Here is a 15441-nt window from a genome sequence, read left to right on the forward strand (position 1 = left end):
GTAATGATGGACATTTGGTGCCATTATGAACAGTGCTGATAAGAAGTTTGTGAAACACGTGCTTGGGAGAAAATCTGTATTCATATTGGTGGGTATATACTAGTATTCTTAGGAGTAGAATGTTAAGTCACAGAGCATACTCATTTCCCATTTTAGTATATGTAGCCCAAAATTCTGCAAACATGAATATACCAATACCATATATAAGAGTTCGGTTGTGACACACTCGCCAGGACTTAATGTATCTAACATTTGTAATCGATTATTTTATATATGATGATAAAATATTTGGGTTTAATTTGCATGTTAATAATGGCTAATGATATTGCCCAACTTTTCAATGTTTATCGGTTGTTTAGATATAACTATTGTGCAGTGTTCTTTTTAATTTTCTAATACTAGTCTGTTTTTAACAATGGGTTTGAAAACCTGATACTGAAAAACAGATTTGATTATAACAAAGTTGTAAACATCTGTGGAATTTTTTAGCAAGTCCAGGTTGGGTGGAAAATATTCACTTACAACATAATAATTTCAAGATACAATCCAATGTTGATAAGATAATGAAATTATAAAATACACCTTTCAAGTGTAAAATTCTATAATACATCATCTGTATATTGTATTGTGTGTTCACCACACAAAATCAAGTCTCTTTCTGTCACCATTTATCCGCTTTTATCCTCTTCCCTACTCTCCTTCCCCCACTGGTAATCACCATGCTGTTGTCCATGTCTGTGAGAAAGCTATATAACTTTATTAACCAATGACACTCCAAGAAATTTAATAAAAATAAAAATATATACTTGTCAAATAAACACCTGTGTTTTCTTTAAATTTATTTATATTATTACTGGAAGTTTATACATTATGACCATCTTCACCTATTTTCCCCAGACCACCACCTCTGACCTCTCTGGCAATCACCAATCTGTTCTCTGTTTCTGTGAATTCAGAGCTATTTTAATGCGTGGAGGTGGGTGATGGGAGTACCATCAATTGTGTTTCAGACACATTCTTGGGAGAAAAGTAACAACTTTGGGATTCCAAATTTTTAAATTGAGCACAATAACAACATTAATTATTATTTCTAATTGAAATGGTCTTCAACAGTAATATTTTTGGCATTTACAAGCATAATATACCTCAGAAAATATAATAGCTGATCAAAAATAGTAACATTTAATGAGCTGTATAGAAAGGCTAGTGTTTGCATATATACGTTAGCATGCCCAGATATATTCAGATGTCATACCTTGTAATGAAATGGTGTGTGTGTGTGTGTGTGTGTGTATGTGTAAGTGATTATGCAAGTTACAGAGTTATGCAAAATGTGCCAGTTTAATAAATTCTGTAGCTTCAGGAATGAAGAAAGGGGCCTAAATGCCCAGATGTTTCTTAAATGTTTTTATTGATTTCAGAAAGGAAGAGAGAGGGGGGAGAGTTAGAAGGAAGCATCAATGTTGAGAATCATTGATCAGCTGCCTCCTGAATGCCTCCTATTGGGGATCGAGCCTGCAAACCTGGCATATTCCCTGACTAGGAATCGAACCGTGACTTCCTGCTTCATAGGTTGATGCTCAACCACTGAGTCACACTGGCCAAGCAATGTCAAGATTTTTGTTTACACTATGATGATGTAGAAATGTTTTTGACCATGAAAGGATTTAAAATTTTTAAGTAAGCTCAGATTAATATATCTATATCAACATGTATTTCTATATAGTTATATCTATATATCTCTATCTCTATCTATCTCTATGACTATGTCTGTCTATCTATCTATCTATCTATCTATCTATCTATCTATCTATCTATCTATCTATCATCTATCTAATTTCCCATATCATCCCTTTTGGTAATAAACAGCTTGTTCCTTACATGTATGGGTCTGTTTCTGTTTTGGTTTGTTTATTCATTTATTTATATTTTATTGCACATACAAATGAGATCATGTGGTATTTGTCTTTCTCTGATTTATTTCATTTAGCATAATACCTCAAAGATCCATCCATGTTGTTACAAATGGCAAAATTTTATTCTTTTTATTGCTGAATAATATTCCATTGGTGTGTGTGTGTGTGTGTGTGTGTGTGTGTGTGTGTGTGTATTATATCTTCTTTATCCATTCATCTATTTGTGGACATCTGTGTTGCTTCTATATCTTAGCTATTACTAGTAATGTTGAAATTAACATAGGGTCATATATGTATATATATATATATATATATATATATATATATATATATAAATATTTTTGTTTTCTTTGGATAAATACCCAAAAGCTGAATTGCTGGACTGCATGACAACTCTATTTTTGAGGATTCTCTACACCATTTTCCATAGTGGTTGCACTAATTTACATTCCCACCAACAGTATCCAAGAGTTCCATTTTCTCTACATCCTCACCAGCACTTATTTATCAATCTATATCTATAAAAAGCCAGCCACCGTAATGCCATAACTACCAGAACGACTGGTCACTAAAACGCCCACTGCAGCCAGCGAACTGGTCCGATCAGAGGATCAGAGGGTGGGGCCAGCTGGCCAACCTCTTGTAGCCCTTCCTACCACCCGATCAGGGGCAGGGCTGGCCAGCCAATCGCCTGTGGCCCCTCCCTGTGCTGGCCCCACTCACTATTGGCCCCCACCCCCCGATTGGCCCATGGCTTCTCCCCCACCCTATTGGCCTCCACCCCCCAATTGGCCCACGGCTCCTCCCCCAACCCAGCTCCTCCCCCAATTAGCCCCCACACTCTGATCAAGGGCAGGGCTAAGAGAAATGCTAGATATTTTACTGTCTATGTTTTCTTTTAGGATTTTTATGGTTTCAGGTCTAACATTTGAGTTTATTTGTCTATATGGCATAAGAAAGTGGTCAATTTAATTTTTTTTAATCTAACTGTTCAGTTTTGCCAACACCACTTATTGAAGAGGCTGCCTTTATTTCATTGTATTTTTTTTTTTTTTTGCCTCCTCTGCTGTAGACTAATGGATCATATAAGTGAGGAGTTATTTCTGGGTTTTTTATTGCATTCCATTGAGCTATACAATGAGTGGCCAGATTATTATGACCACCTGACATTTGTAGGCAAATTAGCTGTACACTGCATCGTATGGGATATGGAAGCCAAAATCCTATTCAAACACCTTTGCTGTCTGCAGTTACCAAGATAAAACGTCTTAAATTCGCACAGGAACACAAGGATTGGACAGTCAAGCATTGGAAAAAAGTCATGAGTTCCGATGAATCATGTTTCCAGTTGAATTATGCAGATGGCAGAGTGAGAATTTCGTGGAAACAGCATGAAAGCATGCAGCCCACATGCATGAGTACAAACCTTCAAGCTGGTGGGGGTAGTGTTATGATTTTGGGCATGATTTCCTGGCATGATTTGGGCCCTTTAATTCTTTTGGAACAACATCTGAATAGCACAACATACCTAAGTATCATTGCTGATCAAGTTCATCCTATCATGTTGATGGCGTATCCCAATGGATATGGCTTCTTCCAACAAGACAATGCGCCATGCCATGGTGCTCATATTGTGCAGGAGTGGTTTCAAGAACATGAGGGAGACTTTACCTTGCTTAGGTGGCCCCCACAATCACCAGATCTCCATCCAATTGAGCATTTGTGGGACGAAGTTCAAAGAGCCATCAGGCAGCTGGTTCCACAACCATCAAATCTCACAGAAGTGGACAGTGCTGTTCATCAGGCCTGGTGTCAGATTACTCGCATCACCTTTCAACATCTTGTGGAGTCAATGCCAAGAAAAATCGCCGCAGTATTGAAGCCAAAAGGTGGCCCAACAAAGTACTGATGGGATGGTCATAATAATCTGGCCACTCAGTGTATATTAGTTTATATACCAGCACCATAGTGTTTGATTATTGTAGATTTATAGTATAGTTTGATATATGGACATCATATCTACAATTTTGTTCTTTCTCAGGTGTATGTTGGTTTTGCTTTTGGGGTCTTTTGTGGTTCCACATAAATTTTAGAATTAGATTTTTTTAATTCTCAAAAGAATGTAATCCTATCTAATAAAAGAGTAATATGCAAATTGACCATTCATCTGCTACACCCACCAGCCATGCCCACCAGCCAATCAGGAACGGATATGCAAATAAACCCAACCAAGATGGCTGAGGCCATGGAGCAAACAGGAGGAAGGCTTGGGTTTCCCCGGCAATGGAGGAAGCCAAGCTTTCCGCACACCCTGGCTAGCCTAGGCCTCCACTCAATGCTACAAAGTTTCAATTATAGAAGATAAATAAATCACAACAAAAATGGTGGCAGCCAAGAAGCTGGAGAGAGCAGGAGGCTTGAGTTGCCCCTGGAGATCAAGGAAGCCAAGCTTTCCGCCTGCCCTGGCCTGCCTTGGCCTCCACTCCAGGCTGCAAAGTTTCAATTATAGAAGACAAATAAAATCCAACAAAAATGGCTATGACCACGGAGCGAGCAGGAAGCTTGGCTCCACTCAAGGCTACAAAGTTTCAATTATAGAAGATAAATAAATCCCTGATACCAGGGCCTCCGCTTGGGTTGCCGGGGGGCGTGGCCGGCCTGCAAACCCCCATAGGCCCCTCACCTAGGCCACCCCACGGCCCAAGGGAACCCCCACCCTGATCCGGGACACCCTTCAGGGCAAACCAGCTGGCCCCCACCCATGCACCAGGCCTCTACTCTATCTAATCCCATCTAATAAAAGAATAATATGCAAATTGACTTTCACTCCAAGACACAAGATGGCTGCCCTCATGTGGTCAAAGATCCTGCCCCAATGTGGACACAAGATGGCCACCACAAGATGGCCAGCAAGGGAGGGCAGTTGGGAGGGACCAGGCCTGCAAGGGAGGGCAGTTGGGGGTGATCAAACTTGCAGGGGAGGGCAGTTAGGGGTGACCAGACCAGCAGAGGAGGGAAGTTGGGGGTGACCAGGCCTGCAGGGAAGGGCAGTTAGGGGTGACCAGGCCTGCAGGGGAGGTCAGTTAAGGGCAAACAGGCTGGCAGGGGAGCAGTTCGGCATCGATCAGGCTGGGAGAGTGGTTAGGGAGTGATCAGGCTGGCAGGCAGAAGCGGTTACGGGCAATCAGGAAGGAAGGCAGGTGAGCAGTTGGGAGCCAGTAGTCCTGGATTGTGAGAGGGATGTCCGAATGCCCGTTTAGGTCCGATCTCACCGGGATTGGGCCTAAATGGGCATTCGGACATCCCTCGAGGGGTCCCAGATTGGAGAGGGTGCAGGCTGGACTGAAGGACAGCCCCCTCTCCCCATGCACGAATTTCGTGCACCGGGCCTCTAGTTGATATCATAATAGGGATTGCATTGAATCTGCATATTACATTAGGTTCTAAAGACATTTGAACAATATTAGTCCTAAACTTGTGTTTAAAATTATATTATTTTCCCTGCCTTATTTGTGTGCTTGGATATATATAATAATAAAAGAGTAATATGCTAATTAGACCAGACATCTGAATGACCCTCCAGACAACCTTCTGGACAAAGCCATGGCTGTGAGTGCTGAGGCAGCCAATGCAGCTACAGCTGCGAGGGACAAGTCCCTGGAACAAATTTCATGCATCAGGCCTCTAGTAAATTATAAATGGCACTTCTCTTTTTCCAGTGAAATGAATACACACACATGCACACACACACACACACACACTTTGACTGTATTATAGGTTGACTTTCTTCAGCTAATATAGCCATTTTATCAATGTCGTTCTAACATTTATCTTAATCTAACAAATGATGTTCCTGATACCTGTTTGCTTAAAATTAAAAATGAAAGTCAAAAGACTTGCTTTTTCTCCTGTTTTTTTTTTTGTTTATTTGTTTTGTTTATTTGTTTGTTTTTCTGGCAAAAATGACACTGAAAATATTATAGCTTAGAAACATTAATATGAGTTTAATAATTTCAAAAGCATAATTCTAATACAACTTTGTAAAACATTTCAGATTATCACAGATTTAGATAAATTTATTGTCCTCTGTATTTGAACAAAAACATTTTTTTCTTAAAAGAGTGGTATAGAGGAGAAACCAAGATGGCGCCATAGGTTAAACACCTAACCTGCAGCCGGGCACAACAATTTCAAAAATACAACTAGAGGTCAGAACGGACATCGTCCAGAACCACAGGAGAGCTGGCGGACTGAAATGCCCACAGCTGGGGGGAAGGAGAAGGCCACGGGGACAGTCGGGGAAGCCGTAAAAGCCTGAGGTATGGAGAAACGGGCGGAGACACGAGCACACGCGCCTGCGGGGAGGATGGAACCGGAGAGGAGGGGGCGGCTGATGACCTGGCCGGAGTTCACTGGCAGGAAGGAGATAAAGGCTCCGGAGTGCGCTGAGCACCGGCTCCGATTGCACTGAACCCCATTCCGGGCGAAACCCTGGGAAACTCACTCACTTTCGCAACTCTGCCGCCCCCGCAGGCTGCCCGGCCCGGGACGCTGAGGACGCCGCCACAGCGGCGGCGCCCGGAGCCCAGCGGCCTCCCAGCACCCGTCCCCGCCGCGCAGCCCCCGCGCGCCTGGTGCCGCGGGCCGCGCGCCCCGCACACCGGACGGAGGCCCGGGCGCCCTCTCCGTGCACCTCCCGGCGGCGCTAGACTTCAGTAGAGTTGACTGAATTCAAGGGATTAAGAAGTATAAATTGGGGGGACGCCGCGGCGGCGACGCCCGGAACGCGGCGATGGCGGTGCCTGGAGCTCGGCGGCCGCCCAGCGCCCGTCCCAGCCGCGCGGCCCTCGCGCGCCTGGTTTCGCGGGACGCGCGCACCGCGCACCGGACGGAGGCCTGGGCGCCCTTTCCGTGCACCTCCCGGCGGCGCTAGACTTCAGTAAAGTTGACTGAAATGAAGGGATTAAGAAGTACAAATTGAGAAGTTTGAAAAAGATGGCGGCGGAGGTTAAAGGCTGTTCTGTTGCCTCGCAACCAGCGAAATCGGAGGGGATGAGGTGTGGAGGTGCGTGGGTCTGGCTGGTGGCGGGGGAAAGGGGCTTTTGTTCCAAACCTAAGGGAGATTAGCTCTCCATCACCCTGAAACCCATCTTCTGGCGAACCCCGGGAGACCCAGATTCCTGCGGGGAGAGGCGGGACTCTTGCAGAGGTGCGCCCAGCAATCAGTGTTTGCTGCGCTGGAGTGCGGAACGAGGGGACTTAGATACATGGAAGGCAGAAGGACCAGACTCACAGCCATCGAGGCTCGCTGCACCATGGCCTGTTGGCGCCCTGAGACCCTGCCCCGCCCTGGGACCCGCCCCGCACGTCTTGAAGACCTGCCCCGCGAGTCTTGCAGGCACACCTGCGCCCCAAGCAACGGCTTATGCATGTGGGTGGACTGCCCTCTGGCAGCGGACCAGATGATCTGCTGTTCTAGTCGGACTGCTCCAGGGCCACTCAGACAGGAGGAAGAAACTACAGTTTTTGCTGTAATCCTTGCTGAGTGCCTAAGGCAGTAGCTGATCTACACCCCATTGGAGACCCAGAAACGAGGGCATCTAGTGGTCTGTGGGAGATGACACCAGATTTCAACCACGTGCATAAGGGACACATTCAACGGGAATATTCAGTGAGCGCCAAAGCTTTGCTGCACCAAGACCCGGCCCATAAACGTGTCTCCTGCACAGCAACTCTTCCTTTATAGACAAAGAGAGCCCCCCCAGTGACACCAACAACAATCAAGACTTAACTATACAAAGGAGGACCAAGATGGAGGCATAGGGCGGAAGCCTGATTGTTGCCTACCACAACAACTTTGAGACTACGACAAGAGAGCAGAGCAGACACCATCCAAGACCACCATAGGGCTGGCTGAGTAGATGCTCTACAACTAGAATAAAAGAGGGGTATGTGGGATGATGCTGATGCCGGTGACCCAAAGACCACACTTTAAGAACTACAGCTCAGGCGACACAAAAGAACTATGGCTCAGGCGATACAACAGCGGCCTGGAACGTGCTCGGCGCAGTTCCCCCGGCGGTCTCCGGCTGAGGGGACGGCTCCACTGGCAGCCAAGCACGGACAGACGAGCCCCTATGAGACATGGGGTGGGAGACTCCGCGCTTGCTGACCTCTGAGTCCGTCAAGAATCTCAACGCCCCGGAAGTGGCCAGGTGCACATGCTCGGCGACCGGCCACCGATGCAGACCCAAGGGCCGACACAGCGACGCCAGACTGGCCCACCGCCATGCACCGGGTGCACCGGAGCTTCGCCGAGCCACCGCCCAACGAGTTCTGCAGCAGCCATACTGGAGCTCCGGAAGGATGGCCAGGGGAATTGCTGAGGGGGGATTGACCGGCAGGAATTGGGATCGGGAAGACGGGGCCCCGCTGAGACCCGGGTGCGGGCGGGGTTGCGCGCCTCTGGGCTCGGGTGTGGTCACACGCCTCTGGGTATAAGTGAGGCCTCACGTCCCTGGGTCTAGGTGAGGCCACATGCCCCTGGGTCCAGGTGAGGCCGGACTCCGGGTCCGGGTGAGGCCAAGTGCCCCTGGACCCGGATGACGCTGGATCCCATGCCCGGGCGAGGCCAAGCGCCCCTGGGTCTGGGAGAGCCCACACACCCCTGGGTCCAGGCGAGACCATGTGTCCCTGGATCCGGGTGAGGCCGCGTGCACCTAGGCCCGGGTGAGCCCAAGTGGCCCTGGGTCTGGGAGAGGCCAAGCGTCCCTGGGTCCGGGTGAGACCATGTGTCCCTGGATCCGGGTGAGGCCTCGTGCACCTAGGCCCGGGTGAGCCCAAGTGGCCCTGGGTCTGGGAGAGGCCAAGCGTCCCTGGGTCCGGGTGAGACCATGCGTCCCTGGATCCGGATGAGGCCTCGTGCACCTAGGCCCGGGTGAGCCCAAGTGGCCCTGGGTCGGGGAGAGGCCAAGCGTCCCTGGGTCCGGGTGAGACCATGCGTCCCTGGATCCGGGTGAGGCCTCGTGCACCTAGGCCCGGGTGAGCCCAAGTGGCCCTGGGTCGGGGAGAGGCCAAACGTCCCTGGGTCCGGGTGAGACCATGTGTCCCTGGATCCGGGTGAGGCCTCGTGCACCTAGGCCCGGGTGAGCCCAAGTGGCCCTGGGTCGGGGAGAGGCCAAGCGTCCCTGGGTCCGGGAGAGACCATGTGTCCCTGGATCCGGGTGAGGCCTCGTGCACCTAGGCCCGGGTGAGCCCAAGTGGCCCTGGGTCTGGGAGAGGCCAAGCGTCCCTGGGTCCGGGTGAGACCATGTGTCCCTGGATCCGGGTGAGGCCTCGTGCACCTAGGCCCGGGTGAGCCCAAGTGGCCCTGGGTCTGGGAGAGGCCAAGCGTCCCTGGGTCCGGGTGATACCATGTGGCCCTGGATCCGGATGAGGCCTCGTGCATCTAGGTCCGGGTGAGCCCAAGTGGCCCTGGATCCGGGTGAGGCCTCGTGCACCTAGGCCCGGGTGAGCCCAAGTGGCCCTGGGTCTGGGAGAGGCCAAGCATCCCTGGGTCCGGGTGAGACCATGCGTCCCAGGATCCGGGTGAGGCCTCGTGCACCTAGGCCCGGGTGAGCCCAAGTGGCCCTGGGTCGGGGAGAGGCCAAGCGTCCCTGGGTCCGGGTGAGACCATGCGTCCCTGGATCCGGATGAGGCCTCGTGCACCTAGGCCCGGGTGAGCCCAAGTGGCCCTGGGTCTGGGAGAGGCAAAGCGTCCCTGGGTCCGGGTGAGACCATGCGTCCCTGGATCCGGATGAGGCCTCGTGCACCTAGGCCCGGGTGAGCCCAAGTGGCCCTGGGTCTGGGAGAGGCCAAGCGTCCCTGGGTCCAGGTGATACCATGTGGCCCTGGATCCGGATGAGGCCTCGTGCACCTAGGCCCGGGTGAGCCCAAGTGGCCCTGGGTCTGGGAGAGGCCAAGCGTCCCTGGGTCCGGGTGAGACCATGTGTCCCAGGATCTGGGTGAAGCCTCGTGCACCTAGGCCCGGGTGAGCCCAAGTGGCCCTGGGTCTGGGAGAGGCCAAGCGTCCCTGGGTCCGGGTGAGACCATGCGTCCCTGGATCCGGATGAGCCTCGTGCACCTAGGCCCGGGTGAGCCCAAGTGGCCCTGGGTCTGGGAGTGGCCAAACGTTCCTGGGTCTGGGTGAGACCATGTGTCCCTGGATCCAGGTGAGGCCTTGTGCAACTAAGCCCGGGTGAGGCCACGTGCCCCTGGGTCTGGGAGAGGCCAAGCGTCCCTCGGTACGGGTGAAGCCAGATCCTGGGTCCGGGTGAGGCCGTGCGCCCCTGGATCCATCCGGGTGAGGCTGGGTCCCAGGCCCGGGTGAGACCACGCGCCCCTTGGGTATGGGTGAGGCCACGTGCCCCTTAGTCCAGGTGACGCCGTGCCCCTGGGTTCGGCCGAGACCAAACCAGAGGGAGTCGGACCTCCATTACCACCATTTGTCCACCATCCAGAGCTGAGGGGTCAGTGCTGACATGTACACATAAGGAACTACTGGACATCGAAATTGGGTCTCAAAAGAACTGTTGGTCCAGGGGGAAGCTCGCTACAGATTGATTCATTTGCCTGTCAGCATAAATATTATTGCTCGTCTCACATTCAGTTCTTATTAGTATATATCTAGTGACATTTGATCTCATTCATCTAGAGGAAATGATGAACAACATAGACTGAGGAACAAGAACAGAACCAGAATCAAGGAGGCATCGATCGGACTATCGGGCCTCAGAGGGAGGATAGGGGAGGGTAGGGGGAGGGTGGGGGGGAGGGGGAGAGTTCAACCAAAGGACCTGTATGCATGCATATAAGCCTATCCAACGGTTAAGTTCAACAGGGGATTGGGGCATGCGTGGGGAGAGGGGTGGGATGGGAATGGGGGGATGAGGACAAATATGTGACACCTTAATCAATAAAGAAATTAAAAAAAAAAAAAAAAAGAGTGGTATAACATTTTAATGCATTTAATTTCCTCTGTAATATGTGCTTGTGTCAGTTTTTACTTCAAAATTAATTAATTAAGTGTTTAATTTACATACATATATATAATTGAAACAAAAATTAGTTTTCTTCAACTTTAGTTAAGGTTGAAATGTGAACTCTTTTTGTAAACAACTAAATTAACAATATAAAAATATAACATATTATTTCTTTGTAGTAATAGCAAAAAGAAGACAGTTGTTCCAGAAGCCATAAAGCCAATATCAGTGAAACAATGAGTAAGAAAAATAAATGTACCTAGTATTTATTATGTTTCCTAATAGGAAGCAGATATTTTTGAATTTACTTTGTGAAAAATGCTTTTCAGTTCTTTATACATAGTTCAGAGCCTCTAAAAATACAATTTTCTACTGTTATATTTAAACCTTATAAATTGAAAGAGATATAAATTCTATAATTTTACAAGTTATTGTTCCTTACTGCATGATTTTAAAAGACTCAGATTGTAGTTGAATCCATTTTTTAAAATAGGAGTGAATATAGTACTGACCACTCTAGTTTGCAATCTTGCTAAGAAATGTTCTCATTGGAGACAATAGGTAGCTTAAATGACATTGAAGGAACTTATAAAACTATTGCTTTTCAAATTAACCTTTTTTGAAAGTAGCAAATTATATTCAATTTTCCACAGAAATAAATAAATAATTAATATTCATAGCAGCAGCCATTATCATCAGTAGTGGGAGATCAAAATATTTAAAATATTTATACATCTTTACAATTTTAAGCTCTTCTGAGTAAATTAAAATTATTTAATGATTACACAATAAATATTGATAATGCTGAAAATTACGATTCTGTATATTTATTTTGTTTAAGATGGCATTTAAAAAGGAATATTCAGAATAAGACTTTTATTGAAAACTAGAGGCCCAGTGCACAAAATTGGTGCACATGGGGGGGGCCTCCCTCAGCCCTGGCCTGCACCCTCTCCAATCAGGGATCCCTTGGAGGATGTCCGACTGCCACAGGGATCAGGCCTAAATTGGCAGTCAGACATCCCCCTCACAATCCGGGACCTCTGGCTCCTAACTGCTCACCTGTCTGCCTGCCTGATTGCCCGCTAACTGCCCTCTGCCAGCCTGGTCGCCCCCCAACTGCTCTCCTGCCAGCCTGCCTGGTTCCCCCCCCAACTGCTCCCCTGCCAGCCTGCCTGGTCACACCCCAACTGTCCCCCTGCTGGCTTGGTTGCCCACTAACTGTCCTGAAGGAAGTCAGACACCAGGTCTAATTAGCATATTACCCTTTTATTAGTATAGATCATTTATGTGTTTTTTTTTTGCAATATGCCACACTTGCTAAACCCCTACATCATTACTCTGATAGTACTCTGATATGTACCTTGCCATTTGATTAATTGGGAAAATGTCATATAGACAGGTGTTGGAGAAATATTGATGCTCTTTAACTTCAAACAAAATACCTGCCTTTAATTTATTGAATATATTCATCAAACTAGTCCTTTGACACCCTTCCCTATGACTTCTTTATATTTTCTGAGGTCATTGAGGAGCATTAGCAGTACCAATGGTTCCTCAGAGGACCTTTACTACATTATTCATCTTGGAAAACATTTTGAGTATATTTTAACAGTAAAGACTCAGGTTCAAATCCTGACTCCACATTTACTAATTGTAAGTCATTGGGCAAGTTACTGAATATCTCCAATCTTTAGTAACCCAGGTCCAATATTAGTTCTCATATTGTGAAATTTCAAACATTAGCATTTATAACCTGGCTTAAATATAGTCAGTTATATATTAGTTAATAATTTCCACATTTATCTTAATGTGTAGCTTGGTGACTTTCATGGCTCATATCAGGAATATCCTCATATTCAACAATTTAGATTGATATTATTATTTTTTATTATTTTTCCATATGGAACATATTTGGACATTTTATTTTTTATATATATATATATATATCAGTATAATATATTTCCACTAAGGCAAAGCATGTAGTCAAATTTTGAAGACTATGTATCCTCATTAAGATAGCAAAAATATCGATTCTCTTGATATCCAGGGAATGAAACTGAAAAGAAAAAAAAAAAGAATCAAGCTATATGCCTTTAAAAAATAATTCAAGGGTAAAAATATAACTAAAGTCACCACCCCAAAAATTGACCATGAGGTTATGGATACTTTTAATTTATTTTTTCAAATAAAATATAGAAATTATGACACTAGCTATATTTGAAGATTACCAATCTATACTAATAAAAGGGTAATATGCAAATTGGTCACGACGTACTCACAGTAACAACCGAACAGCAGGCTGCATAGGGCGACCAGGCCAGCAGAGGGGTTAGTGAGGGATGACCAAACGACTGAGCAGCGGGCTGCGAGGGGCAACCAGTTCAGAAGAGGGGGGCAGTGAGGGGCAACCAGGCTGGCAGGGGGGGCAGTTGGTGGTGACCAGGCCAGCGGGGGCAGTTAGGGGCAATCAGGCAGGCAGGCAGGAGAGTAGTTAGGAGCCAGCGGTCCCGGATTGTGAGAGGAATGTCCGACTGCCTGTTTCGACCCGATCCCCCAAGGGGTCCCAGATTGGAGAGAGTGCAGACTGGGCTGAGGGGACCCCCTCCCCCTGTGCACAAATTTTGTGCACTGGGCCTCTAGTTTTATTATAAAAATGAAATGACTGAATGTAATTATTCTACAATGAAAACCGTAAAGCAAATGAATAGAAGATGGTATATTTTATATGACTAAGAATGTGTATTTAGGTATTTAGACTACAGTCCTATCTAATAAAAGAGTAATATGCAAATTGACCATCACTCCAACACACAAGATGGCTGCCCCCATGTAGTCAAAGATGGCTGCTCCCATGTGGACACAATATGGCTGCCACAAGATGGCCAGAAGGGGAGGCCTTTTGGGAGGGACCAAGACTGCAAGGAGGGCAGTTGGGGGGGACCCAGGCCTGCAGGGGAGAGCAGTTGGGGGGGACCAGGCCTGCAGGGGAGGGCAGTTAAGGGTGACCAGGCCTGCAGGGGAGGGCAGTTAGGGGCAAACAGGCTGGCAGGGGAGCAGTTAGGCATCAATCAGGCTGGCAGGGGAGTGATTAGGGGTGATCAGGCTGGCAGGCAGAAGTGGCTAGGGACAATCAGGAAAGCAGGCAGGCGAGCAGTTGAGAGCCAGCAGTCCTGGATTGTGAGAGGGATATCCGACTGCCCATTTAGGCAGTTGGACATCCCTCGAGGGGTTCCAGATTGGAGAGGGTGCAGGCTGGGCTGAGGGACAACTCCCCCGTGCACGAATTTGATGCACCGGGCCTCTAGTATATATATATATATATATATATATATATACACACACACACACACACACACACTGAGTGGCCAGATTATTATGATCTGTGAACTCATAATAATCTGGCCACTCAGTGTATATCCTATATAATAAAAGGCTAATATGCAAATTGTCCCCTCAAACAGGAGTTCGAGCAGCAGGCAGGCCAGCCAACCGCCCATGTCCCCTCCCCCTGGCCAGGCTGACTGGACCCCACACATGCATGAATTCATGCACTGGGCCTCTAATATATATATATATATATATATATATATATATATATATATATATACACACACACACACACACAGATCATAATAATCTGGCCACTCAGTGTATATATCTTGCTTTTTCAATTCCCTTTCTTTTAAATTCCTAAGTCAAAAAGTTATCAAGACAGCATATTTTCCAAATTTACATATATTAATGAAAACATGAGAAATATGATTAGAAACCAGAGTATGCACAACATTTTCATAGGTAGAGCATGCTGATAAAATGGCTCTTCTTTTGAGCTCAATAATTTACCTTCCAATATGAATATAATGTAAGTTAAGAGACAATATTTGTGGAGTTACTGTTGACAAGTAACTTCTGAACTTTTGTTTATTGTCTTAACAACAAAAATATCATGTTTTCTAGTAACATCACAAAATACTCATATTAAAGAATGAAATGACTTTATGATTTTCTATCACTATAATGCAGATATTATATTATATCTGTTTTAATCTAGAAAATCTTCAGTGATTATTATTTCTTTGGTAACTACCTAAATGTATATGTGTTGGAGCAATTAATTCTAAATTATGTTTGTTAGTAAATTTCTTACAAAAATTATATTGGTGATTAATCATCTACACTTTGGAAAATTTAGTCACCTATTATGATCAGTGATGTCTTTTAAAATATGAATAACATATTTGCTTCTGTCGTTTCATCAAGTTTGAGACAATTTATATTTTGTGGATGAATGCAGGATGGAGCAAAAGTAGGTTACAGTTATTTGTATGGAAAATAATACAATAATTTAAATGTAATAATACAAGAATAAACTTTGTGTTTTGTGTACTCTGTAAATATCTAAACATAATTTATCTTGATAGGTGAGGTGACTGATGCAAATGCAACCACCTAATAATCAAATATTTCACATCCTTAAATATAATGAAATAAAAAATAATTTG

The sequence above is a fragment of the Eptesicus fuscus genome, chromosome 8 (genome assembly GCF_027574615.1).
Source record: "Eptesicus fuscus isolate TK198812 chromosome 8, DD_ASM_mEF_20220401, whole genome shotgun sequence".
In the NCBI taxonomy this organism is placed as follows: Eukaryota; Metazoa; Chordata; class Mammalia; order Chiroptera; family Vespertilionidae; genus Eptesicus; species Eptesicus fuscus.